At 43.2% G+C, this 26284-nt stretch overlaps 1 long non-coding RNA gene across 1 annotated transcript in view; it reads right to left on the bottom strand.

Annotated features, from left to right (window-relative positions):
- Positions 1-9115, bottom strand: part of LOC141100760 (uncharacterized) — a 48082-nt gene extending 38967 nt beyond the window's left edge. The window contains exons 1-2 of the long non-coding RNA XR_012234760.1: positions 8833-9115; positions 8211-8267 (exon numbers count right to left, since the gene is read on the bottom strand). This is a non-coding gene — a long non-coding RNA (uncharacterized lncRNA). The remainder of the gene's footprint in view (positions 1-8210; positions 8268-8832) is intronic.
- Between the last annotated feature and the right edge of the window lie 17169 nt (positions 9116-26284).

Genomic DNA, 26284 nt, shown 5'->3' with positions numbered 1-26284 from the left:
GACCACATCACATTTGAAGCCACTTTGAGGGGTCTATATGATAGAAAATACCCAAAAGTGACACCATTCTAAAAACTGCACCCCTTAAGGTGCTCAAAACCACATTCAAGAAGTTTATTAACCCTTTAGGTGCGTCACAGGAATTTTTTTGAATATTTAAAAAAAAATGAACATTTAACTTTTTTTCACAAAAAAAATACTTCAGGTTCAATTTTAAAATGTGCCCTCTCATGCCATCAAATAGAATCGCCTACGGTCTGTGGCTTCTGTCTTTTGCACTCCAAAGTTACGTGACAGATCATGATAGCCAGTGAGCACCATGTTTACATCGCTCCCTGTGATAAAAATTTGATTGAGATGAGTAACAGTGATGGAATCAACGGAAGTGCGATACAGCAAGACTTTATTCACAAAAAAATGTTTTCACTGTCTCAACACACAAATTAACCCCTTCACTACCAAGGGTGGTTTGCACGTTAACTCCTGGGCCAATTTTTACAATTCTAACCACTGTCCCTTTATGAGGTAATAACTCTGAAACGCTTCCATGGATCCCGGTGATTCTGACATTGTTTTCTCATGACATATTGTACTTCATGTTAGTGGTAAAATTTCATTCAAATAACTTGCGTTTATTTATGAAAAAAATGGAAATTTGGCAAAATTCTTAAAATTTCGCAATATTCCAAATCTGAATTTTTATGCCCTTAAATCACAGAGATATGGCACACAAAAAACTTGATAAGTAACATTTCCCACATGTTTACTTTACATCAGCACAATTTTGGAACCAAAATTTTTTTTGTTAGGAAGTTATAAGGGTTAAAAATTGACCAGCGATTTCTCATTTTTGCAACACCATTTTATTCTTACGGACCACATCACATTTGAAGCCACTTTGCGGGGTGTATATGATAGAAAATACCCAAAAGTGACACCATTCTAAAAACTGCACCCCTTAAGGTGCTCAAAACCACATACAAGAAGTTTATAAACCCTTTAGGTGCATCACAGGAATTTTTTGAATATTTAAAAAAAAATTAACATTTAACTTTTTTTCACAAAGAAAATAATTCAGGTTCAATTTTTTTTATTTTACCAAGGGTAACAGGAGAAATTGGACTGCAAAAGTTATTGTGCAATTTGTCCTGAGTACGCTGATACCTGATATGTGGGGGGGAACGACTGTTTCGGCGCATGGCAGAGCTCAGAATGGAAGGAGCGCCGTTTCACTTTTTCAATGCAAAATTGGCTGGAATTCAGATCGGACGCCATGTCATGTTTGGAGAGTCCCTGATGTACCTAAACAGTGGAAACCCCCTACAAGTGACCCCATTTTGGAAACTAGACCCCCCAAGGAACTTATCTAGATGTGTGGTCAGAACTTTGAACCCCCAAGGGCTTCACAGAAGTTTATAACATACAGCCGTACAATTAAAAAATCATATTTTTTCCACAAAAATGATCTTTTCACCCTCAATTCTTATTTTTCCAAGGGTAACAGGACCCTAAAAGTTATTGGGCAATTTGTTCTGAGTACGCTGATACCCCACATGTGGGGGTAAACCACTATTTGGGCGCATGGCAGAGCTCGGAAGGGAAGCAGCGCCATTTGACGTTTTTGGCTGGAATTGAGATCGGACACCATGTCGCGATTGGAAAACCCCTGATGTACCAAAACAGTGGAAACCCCCCACAAATGACACCATTTTGGAAACTAGACTCCCTAAGGAACTTATCTAGATGTGTGGTGAGAAATTTGAACCCCCAAGGGCTCCACAGAAGTTTATAACATACAGCCGTACAATTAAAAAAATCATATTTTTTCCACAAAAATGATATTTTCACCCTCAATTCTTATTTTTCCAAGGGTAACAGGACCCTAAAAGTTATTGGGCAATTTGTCCCGAGTACGCTGATACCCAACATGTGGGGGTAAACCACTATTTGGGCGCATGGCAGAGCTCGGAAGGGAAGCAGCGCCATTTGACGTTTTTGGCTGGAATTGAGATCGGACACCATGTCGCGATTGGAAAACCCCTGATGTACCTAAACAGTGAAAAAACCCCACAAATGACACCATTTTGTAAACTAGACCCCCCAAGGAACTTATCTAGATGTGTGGTGAGCACTTTGAACCCCCCAGTGCTTCACAGAAGTTTATAACGCCCGGGCGTGAAAATAAAAAATTCGTATTTTTTCCACAAACATGATCTTTTAGTCACCATTTTTTTATTTTCCCAAGGGTACCAGGAGAAATTGGACCCCAAAAGTTGTTGTCCAATTTGTCCTGAGTATGCTGATACCCCATATGTGGGAGAAAACTACTGTATGGGCACACGTCGGGGCTTGAAAGGGAAGTAGTGACGTTTTGGAATGCAGACTTTGATGGAATGGTCTGCGGGTGTCATGTTGCCTTTGGAGAGCCCCTAATGTACTTAAACAGTGGAAACCCCCCACAAATGACCCCATTTTGAAAACTAGACCCCCTAAGGAACTTATCTAGATGTGAGGTGAGCACTTTGAACCCCCAAAGGCTTCACCGAAGTTTTTAATGCCAGGGCATGAAAATAAAAAAATCGTATTTTTTCCACAAACATGATCAATTAGTCCCCAATTTTTTTATTTTCCCAAGGGTAACAGGAGAAATTGAACCCCAAAAGTTGTTGTCCAATTTGTCCTGAGTACGCTGACACCCCATATGTGGGAGAAAACTACTGTATGGGCACACGTCGGGGCTCGAAAGGGAAGTAGTGACGTTTTGGAATGCAGACTTTGATGGAATAGTCTGCGGGTGTCATGTTGCCTTTGGAGAGCCCCTAATGGACCTAAACAGTGGAAACCCCCCACAAATGACCCCATTTTGAAAACTAGACCCCCTAAGGAACTTATCTAAATGTGAGATGAGCACTTTGAACCCCCAAAGGCTTCACAGAAGTTTATAATGCCAGGGCATGAAAATAAAAAAAAATCGTATTTTTTCCACAAACATGATCAGTTAGTCCCCAATTTTTTTATTTTCCCAAGGGTAACAGGAGAAATTGAACCACAAAAGTTGTTGTCCAATTTGTCCTGAGTACGATGACACCCCATATGTGGGAGAAAACTACTGTATGGACACACGTCAGGGCTCGGAAGGGAAGTAGTGACGTTTTGGAATGCAGACTTTGATGGAATGGTCTGCGGGTGTCGTGCGTTTGGAGAGCCCCTGATGTACCTAAACCATTGAAACTCCCCACAAGTGACCCCATTTTGGACACTAGACCCCCCACGGAACTTATCTAGATGTGTGGTGAGCACTTTGAACCCCCAAGTGCTTCACAGAAGTTTATAACGCTCGGACGTGAAAATAAAAAAATCATTTTTTTCCACAAAAATGATATTTTTGCCCCCAATTTTTTATTTTCCTAAGGGTAACAGGAGAAATTGGACCCCAAAAATTGTTTTGCAATTTTACCTGAGTAGGCTGATACCCTACATGTGGGGGGTAAAACACTGTTTGGGCGCATGGCAGAGCTTGGAAGGGAAGGAGCACCATTTGACTTTTTCAACTCAGAATTGGCTGGAATTGAGATCAGACGCCATGTTGCATTTGGAGAGCCCCTGATGTGCTCAAACAGTGGAAACCCCCAATTCTAACTCCAACCCGAACCCCAACACACCCCTAACCCTAATCTCAGCCCTAAACCTAGCCCTAACCCTAACCCTAGCCCTAACCATAGCCCTAACCCTAACCCTAGCCCTAACCCTAGCCCTAACCCTAACCCTAACCCTAGCCCTAACCCTAACCCTAATGGAAAAATGGAAATAAATACATTTTTTTTATTTTATTATTTTTCCCTAACTAAGGGGGTGATAACGGGGGGTTTGATTTACTATTTATGGCGGTTTTTATGTTTGGCAGCTGTCGCACGCTAAAAGACGCTTTTTATTGTAAAAATAGTTTTTGCATCACCACATACTGAGAGCTATAATTTTTCCGTATTTTGACCCACCGAGTCGTGTGAGGTCTTATTTTTTGCGGGACGAGTTGAAGTTTTTATTGGTACCATATTCGGGCACGTGACATTTTTTTATCGCTTTTTATTCCGATTTTTGGGACGCAGAATGAACAAAAACCAGCGTTTCATGAATTTCTTTTGGGGGGGTGCGTTTACACCGTTCCGCGTGCGGTAAAATTGATGAGGCAGTTTTATTCTTCGGGTCAGTACGGTTACAGCGATACCTCATTTAGGTCTTTTTTTATGTTTTGTCGGTTTTATGCAATGAAAACTATTTTATATAAAAAATAATTATTTTTGCATCGCTTTATTCTGCGAGCTATAACTTTTTTATTTTTTCACTGATGATCCTGTGTGGCAGCTCGTTTTTTGCGGGACAAGATGACGTTTTCAGCGGTACCATGGATATTTATATGTGTCTTTTTGATCGCGCGTTATTACACTTTTTGTTTGGCGGTATGATAATAAATCATTATTTTTTGCTTTGTTTTTTATTTTTATTTTTTAAGGGGTTCGCTAAAGGGGTTAACTAATGGGACTGTTTTATAGGGTGGGTCGTTACGGACGCGGCGATACCTAATATGTGTACTTTTATTGTTTGTTTTTTTTATTTCCAAAAAATGGATTTATTTGGGGAAATTTTTTTTTTTTTTTTCTAATTTATTTGGCGATTTTTTTTAAATTATTTTAACACTTTTTTTTATTTTTTTTTAACTTTATTAAATAGTCTCAGGTGGGACATCACTGTCCTGTGACAGATCGCTGATCTGTCACATCACAGATCACTGTGACAGATCAGCAATCTGTCACAGGCAGTGCAGAAGGCTTCCTCATGCCTGCGCTTTGCAGGCACTGAGGAAGCCAGCTTCCTGCAGGCCCCCAAAGGCCCCCGTCGCCATCTTGAATTCGGGGGCCTGCAGGAAAGGAGCCCCCGCAGCAGCGCTGCACATTGCGCTGCCGTGGGGGGCTCAGGGAAGCACGGAGGGAGCCCCCTCCCTGCCGATGCTTCCCTTTAACCCCCGGTACACCGCGATCATGTTTGATCACGGTGTGCAAGGGGTTAACGTGTCGGGGGCGGTCCGTGACCACCCCTGACACATTGTGCCGGGTGTCAGCTGTGATAATCAGCTGACACCCGGCCGCGATCAGCGGCGCTCACCACGTGGGCGCCGCTGATCGCGGTAGACGTACTATCCCGTCCATGGGCATAGGGGCCCGGGTCCCATGGACGGGATAGTACGTCTGATGTCAGGAAGGGGTTAAAGGTTATGGAGGTCACTGTGCTCTTAGGACCCTTGAGTACTGCAGAAATTCTTTTGTAACCTTGGCCAGATGTGTTGTGAATTCTCTTTCTGGGCTCCCTCTGGTGGTTACTGAAGGTAGTGGAATTGGTCAGATTGTCAGAGGTGTTGCGAGTTCTCTTTCTGGACTCCCTCTGGTGGTTACTGGAGGTAGTGGAGCTGGTCAGATTGACAGAGGCTTGCCACCTGATAATAATGATGAAGATGATTGGATATCTCGGGTTTCTGACTGGTGTATTTAAGACAGCTGACTTCCTTCAATCCCTGCTGGTGATTTTCTTACTGTGCCTTCTGAGGTCTGATTTCTGATGTCTCCTGCTCTGTTCCTGCATGGTTCAGCTAAGTGGTTCATTTGCTAATCTTTTTGCATTTGATCTGGTTTTGTCTAGCTCTGCTTTGTGCGGGTCAGCCTGCTCCTGCTGGGGCTGTGCTGGATCACCGCCCATATGTTACTGCTTGTGTCAGTTTGTTCTGTCCCCTGTTATATTAGTTTCTTTTTGCTTTACTTTCAATATATACCAGAATGCTGATATAGTGGGGGCGAAGTCGTGTGACGTCAGTGTTTTTTGTGCATCAGACGTGTTGGATTTTTCAGGGTTTTTGCGTGTTTGTAGACAGTCTTTCCTTTCCTGTCCTGTCTAGTCAGTTTGGGCCCCATCATTTGCTCAGTCTATTTTTCTGCCTGCATTTGTGATTTCATCTTGTCTCACCGACAATATATGTTTGGGGGCTGTCTATTCCTTTGGGGTCTGCTCCGGGTCAGTTTAGATTTCACCTTTCTTGCTTTAGGCTGTTAGTTCTCCGGCTGTGCCGAGGCGTCTAGGGCATCGTAGGTACACTCCACAGATACTGCTAGTTGTGTGGATAGGATCAGGGGTCTGCAATCCGCTTAGATACCAACCTCTCTGGTTTTCTGGTGGCTTAGCCTGGTCCTGCTATCCTCCTTGGTGACCCATTCATAACACAGATGTGTGCCTTGCCACAATTCTGTCTCTGCGCTCCTTGGCCAGTCCCTTTGACCTCATGATTCTCATTTGGTCTGACAAGCACTGTGAGTTGTGAGGTCTTATATAGTCAGGTGTGTGCCTTTACAAATCAAGTCCTATCAGTTTAATTAAACACAGCTGGACTCCAATGAAGGAGTAGAACCATCTCAAGGAGGATCACAAGGAAATGGACAGCATGTGACTTAAATATGAGTGTCTGAGCAAAGCGTCTGAATACTTATTGACCATGTGATATTTCAGTTTTTCTTTTTTAATTAATTTGCAAAAATTTCAACATCAACATTTCTGTTTTTTTCAGTCAAGATGGGGTGCATAGTGTACATTAGTGAGAAAAAATGAACTTTTTGAATTAACAAATGAAATAAAGAGTGAAAAATTTAAAGTGGTCTGAGTACTTTCTGTACCCGTTGAATATATTAGTGATGATATCAGAATGTATGGGCTGCTGGAAGATCATATTAGTGAGGACGTCAGAATGTATGGGCTCCTATTAGATATATATTAGTGAAAATATCAGAATGTATGGAATCCTGGTAGGTATATATTAATGATTAAATCAGAATGTTTGTGATCATGGTGGTATATACTGTATTAGTGAAGACTTTAGAATGTATGCACTCCTGGTAGGTATATATTGGTAAGGACATCAGAACATATGGGCTCCTGGTGGTATATATTAGTGACAACATTAGAATGCGTTCCTGGTGGCTATATATTAGGGAAGATATCAGAATGTATGGGCTCCTGTGTCTGTATGTATGTGCTCTTTGTATGCATGTGTCTGTCTGAAGGTGCTCAGTATATACACATATGTCTATATGTATGTGATCTGTGCATGCATGTGTCTATGCCTGTGCTGATTAAACATATATATTTATGCATGTGCTCTGTATACATGTATATGTATGTGCTGTTTATGTGCTCTGTGTATACATGTGTGTATGTGCTCTGTGTAAATATATACAGGCAAAAATTAAGAGACCACTTTCAAATGTTCAGTATGTCTGATTTTTCTCTTTATAGGTATATTTGTGAGTAAAATGTAAATTGCTTTTTTAGTCTATAAACTTCTGACAACATGTCTCCGAAATTCCAAGCAATAAATTTTGTATTTTTTTCTGACAAAGGAAAATGGTTAAAATTTAAATAAAAACAGTGCTTTCAGACCTCAAATAGTGCAAAGAAAACAAGTTCATAATCATTTAGAAACAATACTAATGTTTTAACTCAGGAAGAGTTCTGAAATCAATATTTTGTGGAATAACTATGATTTTTAAAAACAGCTTTCATGCGTCTTGGCATGCTTGCCACCAGTCTTTCACACTGCTTCTGGCGCAAAAATTTAAGCAGTTCTTTGTTTGATGGCTTGTGACAATCCATCATCCTGCTGATTACATTCCAGAGGTTTTCAATGAGGTTCAGGTGTGGAGAATGGGCTGCCCATGACAGGGTTTTGATGTGCTGGTCTCTTAATTTTTGCCAGAGCTGTATGTTGATGTGTATGTGCTCGATGTATACATGCATGTGTGCTTTGTGTGCGTATACAAATGTGTGTTTAACATACAGTGTTTGTGTCACACACTGTGCGTATGTAATATCGATTTAGAATTCCCAGCAGCACAGACAAGAGTAAATTGGTGTAACCATGTTGGCAATCCCCCAACAAACAAGCAAAATGCTTCTCATTCATCAGGTGAGTGGATTGCTTATGGTGGAACCAAACTCATTGATCTCAGTGCACATCACCAGATGTAAACTGCAGATGTGCTGCTGATAACATGATACCGCATGGAGGCAGATTGATCTACTAGTAATTGTTCTGTGCCAATCGTTCTTCATTAATAAATAGCATAAACCCGGCACTCCAATACTATTTATTGCTTTATGGTGTGGGAACCTACCTTGGCATCTCTTCCAGTAGTGCTCAGGGTGTTTTCTCTAAATCCTTCTTCATCAACCTGTGTAAAGAAGCGGGGAAACAAGCGCCCAATAACTTCAATATTATTGATCACGTTTGTTTAACATTCTGAACTCAGAGCATGTCAATGCAACCGAAATATTTGAGTGTGATGGTGCAATATGTCAGCATTTTGGGCCCTACTTTAAACTTTTTCCCAGGGCCTCATTTTGTCTAAAACCCGTCCTCGTGTCCATGTAATGTTCAGTATAGGTACTGTGTTTGTGTCATTTTGCATCTAGTAGTTTGCAATATCACCATAGAGATATGAAATCCTGCATAGAATAACCTTAGTGACCTCTTACAGATCTGTAACCAAGGTATCTAGATTCCCATTAGGTTTGTGCGAATAATATTAAAACCACAGTTACATAAAACCACCAGCAAATAATTTTGTATACATGTTGTTCATGAAAAAAATAATCACTTTTGCAATTTCATGTTTATTAAAATTTGATTAAAACAGTTAACACTCTTCTTTTGTTTATTACTTGTTGACTAGGAAACCAACGTCAAATTATGCATTTTGGCAGAATAAAGTTTTTGAAAACAAAACTTCTAATCACCTGGAAGGGATGCTGTTCTTCTTTTCTATTTGATGGTATATGCTCCAGTTGGGTCATTGGACCAGAACGTGCATCTCCCTATTGAAGTGCTGTCAGCGAACATATGCCGATATAGGAGACCAACCTCCACTTCTGTGTCTAAACATGTCCAGTGCATACAAACTCTGTTCTATTGATCTTGTAAACACTGCTTTGAAGCTGACCAGGAATGCAGGGGCGCAATGTTGGTTCCTAATACTGGCGGGCTTCAGTGCAATTCTTACCCGCTAGTCTGGAGTGGTGGTCGGTCGCCCAGGTAATGAGCTGTAAATAAAAGAATAGAAAAGTGTTAATGTCTCAAGAATCACTGTAAATTTTAACTTTAAGTTGCAAACGTGCTTAAACTCTGTCAAACAATATTTACTGTATCCATGAAGATGTGAGTAACCCTGTACATGTGATGTTTTACACAGCAACTGCTCCTTTATTCAAGTAAAATGTAGAGTCAGCATTTTATATACCTGGGAAATCTTCTATGCATTATCTCCTTTGCATTCTAATATTGCACAAAGTCACCAAAGAAAGGTTTAATAATTGGCTGTAGTAAAACGTAAAATTTTTGCTGCAACTCATGTACATTAGTCACTGTCTATTCTATGAAAAACATCTGTTTAGCAGCTAACCCTGAACATTGGACATATCAATATTCAATCACACAGAATGCCAACATTTGTATTTGTCACTGATTTCATGGCCAGACGCTTTACACCACGGGTTCATAAGGAGAAAAACATGTCCTATATTTTCGAGGATTGATAAAAACCACATGAGTTTTTTAGACCAAACTTACAGATAGAACGTGACAGTTAATGATCCTGTAATCTCATATCAAGCCAAAATGTAATTTCTGCATATTTTATGTCTCTATAAATATCATTTTATACTGCAAAAATGTAACTGGAATCCATCATATGTATTTTATGAAGATGAGCCAGTGCTGTCGTATTGTATGAGCATCGTGGTCATAGTTCATTGTGAAATGTGTGTAAGAACAAAAGGAGTGTCACTGAGGACCAAAGAAAGGCATCAGAGTGGCACTATGTAAGACCAATGGGGCAATAGAGTAAAGTGTTTACTACAGAAAACTGGGGTAAAACACTATAAACAAAATATGTTGCACAACATGGAGTTGCACAAAAATTTTGTCGAGTTTGAAGTCATGTCAGTATGAGGCAGGTCTCCCCATTCTGGCAGTAAGACGGGTGTGAAAACCTCCACCTGCCAAATTCATCAAAAGTGTCAGTGTTTCTTGCAAGAGAAATGTTACTCCAGTCCCTGACTGAGGCCCACGGAGGCGCACACCGCTGATTGATGACCCAAATTCATTAAGTAGTCTTAATGGCTTAGGTGCATCTTATTACTGCAAACCCAACATTGAAACTGGCATATGACAAGCTAGTATTCATGAATGGGGACAATGTGTTTCCCAGTTCATAAATAGGTATTTACCATCACACACCATTTATGAAAATGTTTATACTCATTGGTTCAAATATTTTTAAATTTGCATTTTCTCTAATTCTATTATTTACATTTTAAATTCATTTTATTTATTTTTTGCTGCATACATTCAATATAAATAGCAATAGTTTTCCCCCTCCCACCCCTTGGATCCATGTGCACCATCACTTCACACACTATATGACAAGCTAGTCTTCATGAATCAGGCTAACGTGTATAAGTAGATTTTTACTATTAGGCCGGGATCACACATGCGAGGAACATGGTCGAGTCTCGCATGTTAACACCCGGCACTGCCACCGGCACTCGGGAGCGGAGCGTGAGGCTCCATGTATTGCTATGCGGCCGCACGCTCCGATCCGAGTGCCAGCGTCAGTGCCGGCTATTAACATGCGAGACTCGGCCGTATTTCTCGCATGTGTGATACCGGCCTTAGACTATTACAAATCATTTATGACTTTTCCAAACTGTTTATACTTATTTGTTCATATAATTTTTAATTTTAATTTTCTCTAATTCTATTATCTACATTTTAAATTCATGTTTTTTGCTGTATGCATTCAATACACAGTATATATCAATAATAATAATAATTTTTATTTATATAGCGCCAACATATTCCGCAGCACTTTACAATTAAGCGGGGACTTGTACAGACAATAAACTCAATACAAGTTAAGACAATTTAAACAGTGACATTAGGAGTGAGGTCCCTGCTCGCAAGCTTACAATCTACAAGGAAATGGGGGGACACAGGAGGTGAAAAGTGCTTGTTATTTCAGGTCTGGCAATTATAATAAATAGGGATTTTCATATAAAGCTGCATGATCCAGTCATCAGCTCGTGTGTTTAAGTGCAATAGTTAAGTATCAAGTGCAGTTATCGTGTGCATGGAGGGTGTGGAGACAGATGAATAGTAGGGTGCAGATTCAGAATAGTATTTGGGAGGAGGGAACAGGGCAAAGTTAGTTTGCTGAGAAGTTGATGTGGTAGGCTTGTTTGAACAGATGGGTTTTCAAAGCGCGCTTGAATAGGTCGGGGCTAGGTATCAATCTGATCGTCTGGGGAAGTGCATTCCAGAGAGCTGGCGCAGCACGAGAGAAGTCTTGGAGACAGAGGTGCGAGGTTCGGATTACGGTGGATGTTAGTCTTAGGTCAGTTGTAGAACGGAGGGCACGTGTAGGGCGATAGACAGAACTGAGAATATAGACATAAGGCGGTGCAGAACTGTGGAAAGCTTTGTGGGTGAGAGAGATGAGTTTATACTGGACCCTGTAGCGAATAGGTAGCCAGTGTGAAAAACAAATGCACACAAATAGGGCTTGCATAGGACATAAGTCACATAGATAAGTGTGGTTGCAAAGTGTCCGAACAGCCTATTTATGACGCCCATAGTATTAGCAGGCGGGCTGCTCAGCACTGTATATATGCATCACACACAAAAAACCAAGCCAACATGAAGAGGTCTAACTGCATGCTGCAAAAATGATAAAAAGTGCAAAAGGATGAAAAGATATGGGGTATTAGTTACTAATTTGGCCAAAGTAGATTAGCTCACAACCCAACGTCAAGGGTCCCCAGATATTGTGAGTCCCTAACACTAAATCTGAACAGCGCACATAGGAAAAAATTCCCAAAAATTCAAAAAAACACAATTGAAAGGTTAGCTCACCAAACCCTGACTAATGCACTAGCAGGATGCAGTAGACCTCCATTGATAAAGGCTGGGGCAGCACAGGTGCAAACCACTGATGAGAACAGCCAGTAACCCAGTATGGTCTGGCTGCCTAGTGGAAAAAAAATGCACACAAACAGGGCTTGCATAGGACATAAGTCACATAGATAAGTGTGATGCAAAGTGTCTGAACAGCCTATTAATGATGCCCATAGTATTAGCAGGCGGCCTGCTCAGCACTGTATATATGCATCACACAGAAAAAAACAAGCCAACATGAACCACACTTATCTATGTGACTTATGTCCTATGCAAGCCCTATTTGTGTGCATTTTTTTTCCACTAGGCAGCCAGACCCTCTTGGGTTACTGGCTGTTCTCATCAGTGGTTTTGCACCTGTGCTGCCCCAGCCTTTATCAATGGAGGTCTGCTGCATCCTGCTAGTGCATTAGTCAGGGTTTGGTGAGTTACCTTTCAAATGTGTTTTTTTGCTTCCTTGGAAAAAAACCCTTCTGCGGGCAGGCGCTGGTGGTGGCACCTGCGCTGCAGCATAATCGCACATCTAATGTGTTTATAATTAATTTAATTGTGCAGGCGCAGACTGTATCATCTTGCTAGAGAAAAAAAAATTTACTACATCCAAGATGGCACCTCCGGTGCCTGCGCAATAGCAGCTATTGGCGCCATGTTCAAACGGATTTTTTTTCCAAAGATATATATAATGTTCATTATGTAAACTAAGGGGCAGGTCAATGAATACCTAAGCAGAGCACCACATGAAGACCCCGCCACAGCCCCGACCAGAAGCACGAGCATATCATTAACTCAAAACTGAGAATAAAGATTAGACTACAACCACAAGGTGGATTTCATCATCCAAGGTATCATTTTAATCAGTATAACGGGACCGACCTGACACTGTCTGTAGGTTACTGTGCACAATCCTGCTGACAGGTTCCATTTAATAGCAGAGAAAAATGCAATCAGGAATTTGTAGCAAAGATATAGTTAATATGTCCAAAATAGAAGAAAAGGTAGCACTCACCTTCCGATTAAAAGTTTCCTTTATTCCATCATGGAACAGCACAAAACTCGTTGAAGCACATTGTGCGTGAAACGGCCGTTGTTCTCAGAAGTCCCCCAGCATCCTCCCGCTGAACCCACTGTTCCATGATTGAATAAATGAAACTTTTAATCGGAGGGTGAGTGCTACCTTTTCTTCTATTTTGGACATTGTAATTACAAATGCTTCTTGTTGGTATGCACCTGTACTCCAACGGTTGATGGTGTTTTGCTGACCGGCTGATTGGGTTGAATATAGCTGCTTCAGCCATGGATTTAGTACCAGCAATTCCTCTGCTACAAATGTTTTCAAAAGATATGGTTAGCTGCAGGATATCGGTGATGTATTGTCAAACTAGTAACCTTCTTTCAGAGGTGCAGTACAAATAGAAATAGTAGAAAAGTATTGGCAAACTCTTAACTTGCTTTCAGAAATGCAGTACCTTGAGAGCAAAGACTAAGGTGTGATCATCTATGAAAACAGCTGCAAGAAATTCATCTTAAATGAAACATGGTAGGTGCTGAGTTTGGAAACAATGCTGGTAGTAGAATGGAAGTCAGGAGTAAGGCTGGATTCACACTAGCATTTTATCGCGCAGAGCATCTTGCGCTATTGGGCGCACACGCAATGGTTCACTATCTTTAAAATGGCGTGCGCAGTGTATAGCGATTGCACGCGCTCATCAGCGTTTGCGTGTGCTGCGCATTTTCCAGGTGTTTCCCCAGACGCGCCGTACGCTACATGTTGCATTTTTGTTCCTCCCAACCGCTTAAAAAAATTGCACATGCACGCATGGTATGCACGAAAAAATAGCATTACAGTCTATGGGGTCGCTGACGTGCGCTTAGATGTGCGCACGTCAGCGCTTTTTGAGCGCACGTGACTTCATTAAACAATGTCTAGACATTTGTTTAAACCTCCCACTAAACAAGCAACATTATTTGGGAGCAGTCTACATAAAAGTAGGTGTCTGCAGGGCAACACCACTTACTCTACAGACAGCCTTGAAGAGAAGACCAGCTACAGACAGCCTTGCAGAGAAGCCCAGACAAGAGCCTTGGAATCAAGCTTCAGCATCCAAAAAGTGAGTATTCTTCAACATAATGTCTGTGTGTCCTTTAAATTTTTTTATGTACTAATGTTTTTTTGTTTAACCCCTTCATGACAAGCCTATTTTGACCTTAATGACCAGGCAATTTTTTGCAATTCTGACCAGTGTCGCTTTATGAGGTAATAACTCAGGAACGCTTCAACGGATCCTAGCGATTCTGAGATTGTTTTTTTCATGACATATTGGGCTTCATGTTAGTGGTAAATTTAGGTTGATAATTTTTGCGTTTATTTGTCAAAAAATCAGAAATTTGGCGAAAATTTAGAAAATTTTGCAATTTTCAAATTTTGAATTTTTATTCTGTTAAACCAGAGAGTTATGTGACACAAAATAGTTACTAAATAACATTTCCCACATGTCTAATTTACATCAGCACAATTTTGGAAACAAAATATTTTTTTGTTAGGAAGTTATAAGGGTTAAAAGTTGACCAGCGATTTCTCATTTTTACAATAAAATTTACAAAACCATTTTTTTTAGAGACCACCTCACATTTGAAGTCACTTTGAGGGGTCTATATGGCAGAAAATACCCAAAAGTTACACCATTCTAAAAACTGCACCCCTCAAGCTACTCAAAACTACATTCAAGAAGATTATTAACCCTTCAGGTGTTTCACAGGAACTAAAGCAATGTGGAAAGAAAAAAATGGACATTTTAATTTTTCCAACAAAAATTTTCTTTTAGCATCAATTTTTTCATTTTCACATGGGAAACAGGATAAAATGGATCCTAAAATTTGTTGGTAAATTTCTCCTGAGTACAACGATACCTCATATGTGGTCATAAACCACTGTTTGGGCGCACGGCACGGCTCAGAAGGGAAGGAGCGCCATTTGACTTTTTGAATGGAAAATATGCTGGAATATTTAGCGGTTGCCATGTCGTGTTTGGAGAGCCCCTGTGTGCATAAACATTGGAGCTCCCCCACAAGTGACCCCATTTTGGAAACTAGACCCCCCAAGGAACTTATCTAGATGCATAGTGATCACTTTGTACCCCCAGGTACTTCACAAATTGCAAATTGATCTGTAAAAAAAAAAATACTTTTTTTTCACAAAAATTTTCTTTTAGCCTCAGTTTTTTCATTTTCACATGGGCAACAGGATAAAATGGATCCTAAAATTTGTTGAACAAGTTCTCCTGAGTGCACAGATACCTCATATGTGGTCATAAACCACTGTTTGGGTGCACGGCAGGGCCCGGAAGGCAAGGAGCACCATTTGACTTTTTGAATGGAAAATTAGCTCCAATCGTTATCGGACACCATGTCCAATTGGGGGGGGCCCTGTGCACCTAAACATTGGAGCTCCCCCACAAGTGACCCCATTTTGGAAACTAGACCCCCTAAGGAACTTATCTAGACATGTAGGGAGCACTTTGAACCCCCAAGTGCTTCACAAAAGTTTATAACACAGAGCAGTGAAAATAAAAAATAATTTTTTTTTCCTAAAAAAAAAATGATTTTTAGCTAGCAATTTTTTTTTCACAAGGGTAGCAGGATAAATTGGACCCCAAAAGTTGTTGTCCAGTTTGTCCTGAGTACACTGATACCCCATATGTGGGGGATGACCACAGTTTGGGTACACGTCGGGGCTCGGAAGGGAAGTAGTGACATTATGAAATGCTGACTTTGATGGAATGGTCTGCGGGCATCATGTTACATTTGCAGAACCCCTGATGTACCTAAACTGTGGAACCCCCCCACAAGTGACCCCAATTTGGAAACTAGACCCCCCCAAGGAACTTAATCTAGATGTGTGGTGAGCACCTTGAACCCCCAAGTGCTTCACAGAAGTTTATAACGCAGAGACGTGAAAATAAAAAATATATTTTTCCACAAAAAAAATGATTTTTAGCCAGCAATTTTTTTTTCACAAGGGTAGCTGGATAAATTGGACCCCAAAAGTTGTTGTACAGTTTGTCCTGAGTACGCTGGCGCCCCATATATGGGGGGAACTATTGTTTGGGCACACGTAAGGGCTCGGAATGGAAGTAGTGGCCTTTCGAAATGCAGACTTTGATGGAATGGTCTGCGGTCTTCATTACGTTTGCAGAGCCCCTGATGTGCCTAAACAATAGAAACCCCCCACAAGTGACCCCATTTTGGAAACTAGACCTCCCAAGTAACTTATCTAGATGCCTGGTGAGCACTTCGGACCCCCAAGTGCTTCACAGAAGTTTATAACGCAGAGACGTGAAAATAAAAAAAATTTTTTCCACAAAAATATTTTTTTTAGCCCCCAATTTTTTATTTTCCCAAGGGTACCAGGAGAAATTAGACCCCCAAAGTTGTTGTGCAATTTTTCCTGAGTACGCTGATACCCCATATGTTGGGGTAAACCACTGTTTGGGCACACGTCGGGGCTTGGAAGGGAGGAGGCACCGTTTAACTTTTTGAACGCAAAATTGGCTGGAATCAATGGTTGCACCATGTCGCGTTTGGAGACCCCCTGATGTGCCTAAACAGTGGAAACCCCTCAATTCTAACTCCAGCCCTAACCCCAACACACCCCTAACCACAGCCCTAACCCCAACACATCCCTAACCCTAATTCCAACCCTAACCATAACCCCAACATACCCCTAACCCTAATCCCAACCCTAACCATAACCCTAACCACAACCCTAACCCTAATCCTAACCCTCTTTCCAACCCTAACCCTATTTTCAACCCTAACCCTATTTTCAACCCTAACCCTATTTTCAACCCTAACCCTCTTTTCAACCCTAACCCTCTTTTTAACCCTAACCCTAACCCTCTTTTTAACCCTAACCCTAACCCTCTTTTCAACCCTAACCCTAACCCTAATGGAAAAATAAAAATACAAATATTTTCTTTACTTTATTAGTTCTGCCTACCTATGGGGCTTGGAAGGGAGGAGGCACCGTTTAACTTTTTGAACGCAAAATTGGCTGGAATCAATGGTTGCACCATGTCGCGTTTGGAGACCCCCTGATGTACCTAAACAGTGGAAACCCCTCAATTCTAACTCCAGCCCTAACCCCAACACACCCCTAACCACAGCCCTAACCCCAACACATCCCTAACCCTAATTCCAACCCTAACCATAACCCTAACCCCAACATACCCCTAACCCTAATCCCAACCCTAACCATAACCCTAACCACAAGCCTAACCCTCTTTCCAACCCTAACCCTCTTTCCAACCCTAACCCTCTTTCCAACCCTAACCCTCTTTCCAACCCAACCCAGGTACCGGGGGGGTGAGGGGGGGATCGGACGCTGGCGGGGAGCAGAGGGAATGGGAGGGGGGCAGATGATGACAGCGGGGGGGCGATCGCTGGTGGGGGGGTGGAATCGGTGTCTCCAGCCATGTCCGATGCTACAGCAGCGTCGGACATGGCTGGATTGTAATATTTCATCAATTTTCATTGATGAAATATTACTATTGCTCTGATTGGCTGTTAAAAGTGAAACAGCCAATCAGAGCGATCGTAGCCACGTGGGGGCGAAGCCACGCCCCTGTGGTGAATTACAAAGCCCCCTGTATCTGCAGGTCAGGTGACCTTTCAGTGACCCCGGTCACCCGACCCGCAGGGGGGCTTTAAAGTCATGACGCCACATAGGCGTCACTGGTCAGATTTGAACCAGGTTTCATGACGCCTATGTGGCGTCATTGGTCGTGAAGGGGTTAAATTGCAGCATGTCTTCTGGATCGCAATATTCTCCATCCCGACAAGAACTGGCCCAAGCAGATCGTGAGGTGAGGATTTTGCTGCCTTTGGTAAGTATAGCTGCCTCTAGAAATGTGTAATAATTTGTTTTCTTTACAGACATCGGACACGGCAAGTGAGGCCGAAGAGCGGGAGCAGCGTAGCCAAGTCCCGGCGAGGAGACGTTATGTAAGTATATAGTCTTTCAATGTCATTTTTTCTGTAATTTTTTTTCTGTCCTGATGTTCATCTTCTATCTTGCTTCTTTTCTTTTTTTTCTATCTTTTCCATTCTCCAAAATTTCAAAGATAATAATTTTTTTTTCTATGTTCCAAAACGGGATGATGAAGACATCTATATAGATAATGAGCGCCTGATCAACCTTGTACAGGAGCGTATTCCGTTGTGGGACAGCCGTAACCAGCAGTACAAGGACAATGTGGTGACCCGGCAGCTCTGGAATGAGGTGGCCACAGCGATGATGGAGGGCTGGGACAGCGCCTCTGCAGCTTCCAAAAAGGCGTTCAGTAAGTATAAACCTGCTCTGTGATGCCGCATTGACTCTTGGTCCTGATGGTACTGGTGTGTTTGTTGCAAGATACAGTATATTCTTGCTTCAAACACACCAGTGCGCTCTGGATCAACAGTGACTGCTTTGTGTATTGGACTGCTATATTGATTCTGGTGTCATTCTTGCTCCTGATGGTACTGGTGTGTTTGTTGCAAGCTATATTCTTGCTTCAAACACACCAGTGCTCTCTGGATCAACAGTGACTTCTTTGTGTATTGGACTGCTGTATTGATTCTGGTGTCATTCTTGCTTCTCAAGATACTGGTGTGTTTGTTGCAAGATATACAGTTGTAGCCAAAAGTATTGACACCCCTGCAATTTTGTCACATAATACTCAGTTTCTTCCTGAAAATGATTGCAAACACAAATTCTTTGGTATTATTATCTTCATTTAATTTGTCTTAAATGAAAAAACACAAAAGAGAATGAAGCAAAAAGCAAAACATTGATCATTTCACACAAAACTCCAAAAATGGGCCAGACAAAAGTATTGGCATCCTCAGCCTAATACTTGGTTGCACAACCTTTAGCCAAAATAACTGCGACCAACCGCTTCCGGTAACCATCAATGAGTTTCTTACAATGCTCTGCTGGAATTTTAGACCATTCTTCTTTGGCAAACTGCTCCAGGTCCCTGATATTAGAAGGGTGCCTTCTCCAAACTGCCATTTTTAGATCTCTCCACCGGTGTTCTATGGGATTCAGGTCTGGACTCATTGCTGGCCACCTTAGAAGTCTCCAGTGCTTTCTCTCAAACCATTTTCTAGTGCTTTTTGAAGTGTGTTTTGGGTCATTGTCCTGCTGGAAGATCCATGACCTCTGAGGGAGACCCAGCTTTCTCACACTGGGCCCTACATTATGCTGCAAAATTTGTTGGTAGTCTTCAGACTTCATAATGCCATGCATACGGTGAAGCAGTCCAGTGCCAGAGGCAGCAAAGCAACCCCAAAACATCATGTTTAACTGTAGGGACCGTGTTTTTTTCTTTGAATGCCTCTTTTTTTCAAACAGTGCCAATACTTTTGACCACCCTTTTTTTTATGTTTGGTGTGGAATTATATCCAATTTGGCTTTAGGACAATTCTTTTTGTGTTTTTTCATTTAAGACAAATTAAATGAAGATAATAATACCAAAGAATTTGTGTTTGCAATCATTTTCAGGAAGAAACTGAGTATTATCTGACAAAATTGCAGGGGTGTCAATACTTTTGGCCACAACTGTATTCTTGCTTCAAACACACCAGTGCTCTCTGGATCAACAGTGTCTGCTTTGTGTTTAGAATTATTTTGTGATGCTGCATTGACTGTTTGCAAAGTTCACTTCGGTTTGTGTGCTGTAATGATGTTGCCATCAGTGCATTGTATAACATTTTTATGTGTTTTTGCAACAGTGAACAAAGTCTGCACACTTTGGCGCTCGATGAAGAACCGCTTCAACACTGATGTTCGTGCTGAGGGACAGGGTCGCAGTGGTTCAGCGGCAAGGCCCAGAAGAAAGTACCGCTATTTTCGCGAGTTGGCTCTCCTGAGACTGGTTCTTGCCACCAGAGCGTAAGTATTTTATTTTATTTTTTTTAATTTGTAATTAATCTGTGCTTGTCTATTCCATAGCTGATGCTTCTTGAAAATGCATGATAGTAATGTTTTTCCTTTCTTTCCACAGCACCTGGAGCAGCACCCTGCAACCTGTCACTGGAGCGGCCCTTCATCGGTCGACCTCGGACCCGTCCCAGCCATCCGACAGCCAGGAAGCATCTTGCAGGTCAGCAACACAGACAGCTGGTGACCAGGAATCTGGTCAATCAGGTGTTCCTCTGTCCCAGGTCTCTGCCACTGGTTATGCGGGCACTACCCGCCAGCGGCAGAGGGCCTCGGACAGCAATGTCATGCCCAAGTTCATGCACTTGAGCAAGGCCTTTCATGCCAGCCTCAAGTCGCTGACAAACAGAGTGGAAAGCGGTTTTTCAGTCATGGAACGCGGTTTTAACCACATGGAACACCGCTTCCACTCTGTTGACCAGCGCCTTGACCGTCTGGAGGCCGACCTCAACAGACCAGCGCACCATTTTTTTAGTAAAATTGAATGGGGCATGGCGGAACACCTTAGTCCTGAGCAACAGTTGAGTGTATTGCAGGCCTGCAACACTGCTTACTTGCAGGCTATGCAGCAGAATCGGTACGTGCAGCAGTCAGTGGTCTCATTCCCACCTGAGCCACCACTGATTCGCTACACCTCACTACCGACTTCTGCTGCATACCACTGCATGGCCACCTGCATTCCTAGCTAAGCCGGACACCAGTACACCACACCAATGCTGAGTGCTGCTGGACACTCCACCCCCGCCACCACCACGGCAAGCACTGCTCCTGTTTGGAGCACCACCACCGCCTCCTGAGCAACATCGTGGAGCACCGCCACCACAGAACCTGCTTGGGCCACCGCCACCTCTTCTCCGTCTAGGAGCACCACCACCACTCAGCATTCAAGGAGCACTGCCACCACTCCTCATCATAGGAGCACCACCACTCCTCATCATAGGAGCACCAACACCACTTCTCCTCCTATGAGCACCGCCAGCACTCCTCATCATAGGAGCACCGCCACCACTCATCATCATAGGAGCATCGCCACCACTCCTCATCATAGGAGAACCGCCACCACTTCTCCTCCTAGGAGCACCGCCACCACTTCTCCTCCTAGGAGCACCGCCACCACTTCTCCTACTAGGAGCACCGCCACCACTTCTCCTACTAGGAGCACCGCCACCACTTCTCCTACTAGGAGCACCGCCACCACTTCTCCTACTAGGAGCACCGCCACCACTTCTCCTACTAGGAGCACCGCCACCACTTCTCCTACTAGGAGCACTGCCACCACCACTTCTAGGAGTACCACCACCACCACCGAGCATCAAAGGGGTGACCGACATTCCCTGTTTTACTCATCAAGGCCAGGGTCCAGCAGCTTCAGGTGGTCGAGCAATGTAAGGCGGTCACATGGTGGAAGTCGGTCCCAGCAGGAGACTCCTGCACCAAAGAAGTCAAAGAAACCAAAGACTTTATTTGTCAGTCCCCCCTCTCCTCCTAATGTGTCTCACCCTGCCTCCAGTTCATCCCTGATCTCCCATCCCCCACTTCTTTCGTCGCCCCTGTTCTGCCCTCTGATATAGGGCAGTCTTTTTTGTGCTTTGTGCTCCGAATAGGGCAGTCTGTTTGTATTATGTGCTTGGTTAATTACAGCACCATCTAGTGGTGGCTGAATTTATAGCAGTGTCTTTGATAGCATTATATAGTCTGTGCCTTTAACAGAAGCAATGTACATGGGATTGAAGCAGTGCTTGTGGGAAGGAAGCATTGTATTCTGGGATGAAGAAGGGCCATTTTGCTTCTGTGTATATCATAGGATGCACATGGTTTACCTGTTTACCTTTCCTCCATCTTAATTATTCCAACTTGAATTCGTTATCCGGTTAATGCATATCTGGTAAGCTTAATCTTTCTTACAATGCAGTGGGCGCAGAGAGTTTATTAGCTGCATAGTAGTCAGTGCTCAGTAGGCGTAATTGGACACCTGTGTTTTTTTTTCTATGTAAATTGCATCACACTAAATGCTTCCTGTATCTGTGTTAAGTGTGTGATCATCTGCTCAATACTTATGTATGTAATTGTATTCTTTACAGTTTTACCGCATGTTCTATACTTTTCACAAATAAACAAGTTAGACCACAGAGAACAGTCTGCTTATTTTGGAAGACAGAGCTGTGGTTTATGCTGTATGCTGGATTGCACATTGTGTCAGCGTGCCTGAAGGTAGAATAGTAAAACAGATGCCAGACACCTGCGATAGTGAATTCAGGCTGTAAGGGACCGCTATCACCCAAACTGCTCCACATACGGGTACTACAGCAGCTGCCATACAGCCGCAGGAGACAAGTCTAGGGCCTAGTAAAACAGATTGCAATACACCTGCGACAGTGAATTCAAGCTGTAAGGGACCGCTATCACCCAGACTGCTCCACACACGGGAACTACAGCAGCCGCCATACAGCCACAGGAGACAAGTCCAGGGCTCAGTAAAGGACCGCCGGTCACACGCGGTGATTGCATAGACTGTATGGGACCGCTAAAACCCACACTGCTCCACATACGGGTATCACAGCAGCTTCCATACAGCCGCAGAACGCTATCACAGCCCGCCAAGAAGTGCTACATCTTCCCCGCCACGCAGAAGCTGCCATACGTAGACTGTTTCCCGCCGATATACTAAGCAGCGCTCAGCTAAATGCACAATGTCTCGGAAAAGTACATCTTCACTCAAAACAAGGTCACAAGCAAGCTCCAGCAGGTCATCCTTAGCAGAGCTAGCTGCTGTCGCTCACGTCGAGGCCGAAGCAGCCAAAGCGAGATCCTCCTTCGCCGAACGAAAGATGCCTCTAAAGCTGAGACAAGCAGATCAAGAAGCCGAAACCATACGTTTGCAGGCAGAGAGAGAAGCGGAAACTGCACGTTTGCAAGCAGAGCTAGAAAGACTTGCGGCAGACAAAGAGACAGCAGCTGCAATAGCTAAAGCAGAGTATTTGGAAGCTATGAAGGATCCTGATTCTGAGAGACACAGCAACATTCTCAGACCAGATCTAGAGCAGCAAGATCCAGCGCAACGCGTCGCAGAGTACGTCTGTCAACATTCCGCCATAGATGACAGCCCTGACGCATCATATCGATCAGCCCATGCCGATTACCAGCGATCCAACCCCGAGCTTCACTACCATAGGTGAGATGTCCAGCGCAGAGATGTCGACTTCAGCTACTGTTTCACTGAAAAGAAGGTACAGCTCCCATCCCGCCTTAAAGAGACACCTTCTTCACCAACAAGGTACCGCACAGACAGAGTCACAAGCATCTTACAGGTATCGTGATGCACCACACACTAGACATGACTATCACACACCGGCTCGTGCCAGCACTGACGGAGCCATCAAGGACCTTGCAAAGTTCCTTGCCCGCCAAGAACTGGTTACAAAGGGACTTGTAAAGTTCACTGACAAACCTGAGAACTATCGGTCATGGCGAGCCTCATTCCGGAACGCCATTCATGGTCTGGACCTTTCTTGTGGTGAGAAGTTAGATCTCCTGGTAAAGTGGCTCGGAAGTGAGTCAGTCGAGCATGCCAAAAGACTGAGAAACATTAATGTAAAGCATCCTCGCACAGCCCTACATAAGGTGTGGGAAAGACTCGATGAATGCTATGGGGCAGTAGAAGTCATAGAGAATGCTTTATATAAAAGAATTGAGGCTTTTCCTAAGATAGGACATAAAGGTTATCTAAAGCTCAGAGAACTGAGAGATTTGTTGAATGAGTTGCAGGATGCTCAGCAGGAAGGAGACTTGCCCGGATTGGCATTCTCAGATACCGCTAGGGGTGTCAATCTGATGGTACAGAAACTTCCTTATAACCTACAAGAAAAGTGGATTACATGTGGTTCAGAGTATAAACACAATCATAATGCATCATTTCCTCCTTTCAATGTATTTGTTGATTTTGTCACCAAACAATCTACGATTAGAAATGACCCTAGTTTTGATTTTACTCTGTCGTATTCCACTGCCACTGGTGTCAAACCCAGTAAGACACCCGTGGCAGTTCACAAAACTAACATTGATTCCACAGGCCCTCCTCACAAGGTGAATAAAACCCCTCCAGATGAGAGCAAACCTCAAGATGTCAGTAAATATTGTCCTCTACACAAGAAACCACATACTCTACTAAAATGCAGAGCCTTCAGGGAGAAGTCTTTAGAGGATCGTAGAGGTTTCCTCAAGGAGAACAACATCTGCTTCAAATGTTGTGCCGCAACCTCTCACTTTGCCAGGAACTTAGAAGCTAGCGTGAAATGTGCAGAATGCAGCAGCATGGATCACAATACAGCCTTGCACCCTGGATCACCTCCACGAGTGTTGTCGCAAGCAGAGGAGCATGATGGAAAGCAGAAGGACACTGACGAAGACACCCCGGATGTCAGCTCTAAATGTACTGAGATCTGCAGAGGACTCACAGGAGGAAGGTCCTGTTAAAAAATCTGCCTTGTCCGAGTTTATCCCGCAGGCCGCAAGGACAAAGCCTTCAAGATTTATGCAATCCTGGATGTCCAAAGTAACAGGTCTCTAGCCAGGTCCATCTTCTTGGACAACTTCAGCATTGTAGGCCCTGGAACACCCTAAGAACATGTTCAGGTACCGTTGAGACGGCGGGGAGAAAAGCAACCGGATACAAAGAGTCCATAGATGGCCAGACCTGCCTATCACTACCGACCATCCTGGAGTACAACAAGATTCCTCACAACAGGTCCAAAATACCTTCACGGGAGGTGGCGACATATCACCTCCATGTAAAGTGTATAGCTCACCTGATACCTGAATTAGATCCAGGAACCTCAATAGCACTAATTCTGGGAAGAGATATACTACAAGTCCACAAGGCTAGAGAATGTATAAACGGCTCCATGAATGCTCCGTACGCACAGAGGCACGACCTTGGATGGGTCATCATAGGGGACGTCTGCCTAGGAGGAGCACACAAGCCGGCCTTAGTTGACAGCATGCTTACCAATACTCTTGAAAATGGATGTCTGTCTCTCTTCCAGCCATGTAAGAGTAGCTTCCTGGTAAAAGAGTTGTCACACAATGCTCCTCTACCTTGTCCATTAGCTGATCCTTCCTGTGAAGACCACTCATGTGACGGCGACCAAGATCACATAGGGTGCACAGTTTTCTACAGAACAAGAGAGGACAACAAGGTAGCAATGTCCATAGAAGACAGACTGTTTTTGGACATCAGGGATCAAGAGATGGTAAGAGATGAGTCAAAGAGTTGGATGGCCCCGCTACAATTTAAACCCCAGAGGAGAGGCAACGCTTACCCACCAGTCAGAAGTCTTGTAAGGGTTGGCACCATTGCAAACACGCATTTTCCGCTCCGAACCTGGAAAATGCCAAAAACACGATAATTTGTACCATACAATGCGAGTGTTACACCAAAGAAATAGACAACCTCAACAAAGGTCAACCCATTTCTAGAGACAGCGTCTTGAAAAAGCTTGATCCAATAATTGACCAAAACGAGCTGATACGAATTGGAGGTCGTCTTCAGGAAGCCAAGGTGGAATTCGTGGAAAAACACCCTGTAATAATTCCTGGCCATTATCATGTGACTACTCTGCTCGTACAGCACCATCATGTTTTGGTGTAACATCAGGGCCAATTGTTTACCGAAGGGAAACTACTAACTGCTGGGCTATGTATAGTCGAAGCAAAGAGATGTGTGAGTAATCTCATCTTCAACTGTGTGACTTGTCGCAAACTCCGCGGCGCAACTCAAAGCCCAAAGATGGCCAATCTCCCATCAGACAGACTCAGTATGGATCCTCCCTTTACCAACATTGGACTGGATGTATTCGGGCAGTGGTTTGTGGTTGCACGGCATACTAGAAGAGTCCAAGCCAACGCAAAACGCTGGGCAGTTATGTTTACCTGCATATCCATCAGAGCGGTCCACATCGAAGTGATTGAATCCATGGACACATCAAGTTTCATAAATGTTCTCTGACACTTCACTGCCATCAGAGGCACCGTGAAACACATTCGCTCCGACAGAGGCACAAATTTTGTAGGAGCAGTGAAAGAACTTCAAATTCCTTCCAACCTAGACATTACCAGTGTGGAAAGATACCTGAGTGAACAGGGATGTACCTGGACCTTCAATTTACCACACTCTTCTCACATGGGAAGTGCTTGGGAGAGGATGACAGGAATAGCACGCAGAATCTTAGACTCTATCTTCTTGCAAGAAGGTAGCACAA

This window comes from Dendrobates tinctorius, unplaced genomic scaffold (assembly GCF_039654945.1).
Source record: "Dendrobates tinctorius isolate UK_male_01 unplaced genomic scaffold, ASM3965494v1 ptg000107l, whole genome shotgun sequence".
Taxonomy (NCBI): domain Eukaryota; kingdom Metazoa; phylum Chordata; class Amphibia; order Anura; family Dendrobatidae; genus Dendrobates; species Dendrobates tinctorius.
Note: the sequence above shows the minus strand (reverse complement) of the source record. Positions and strands in the feature narration are given on the sequence as shown.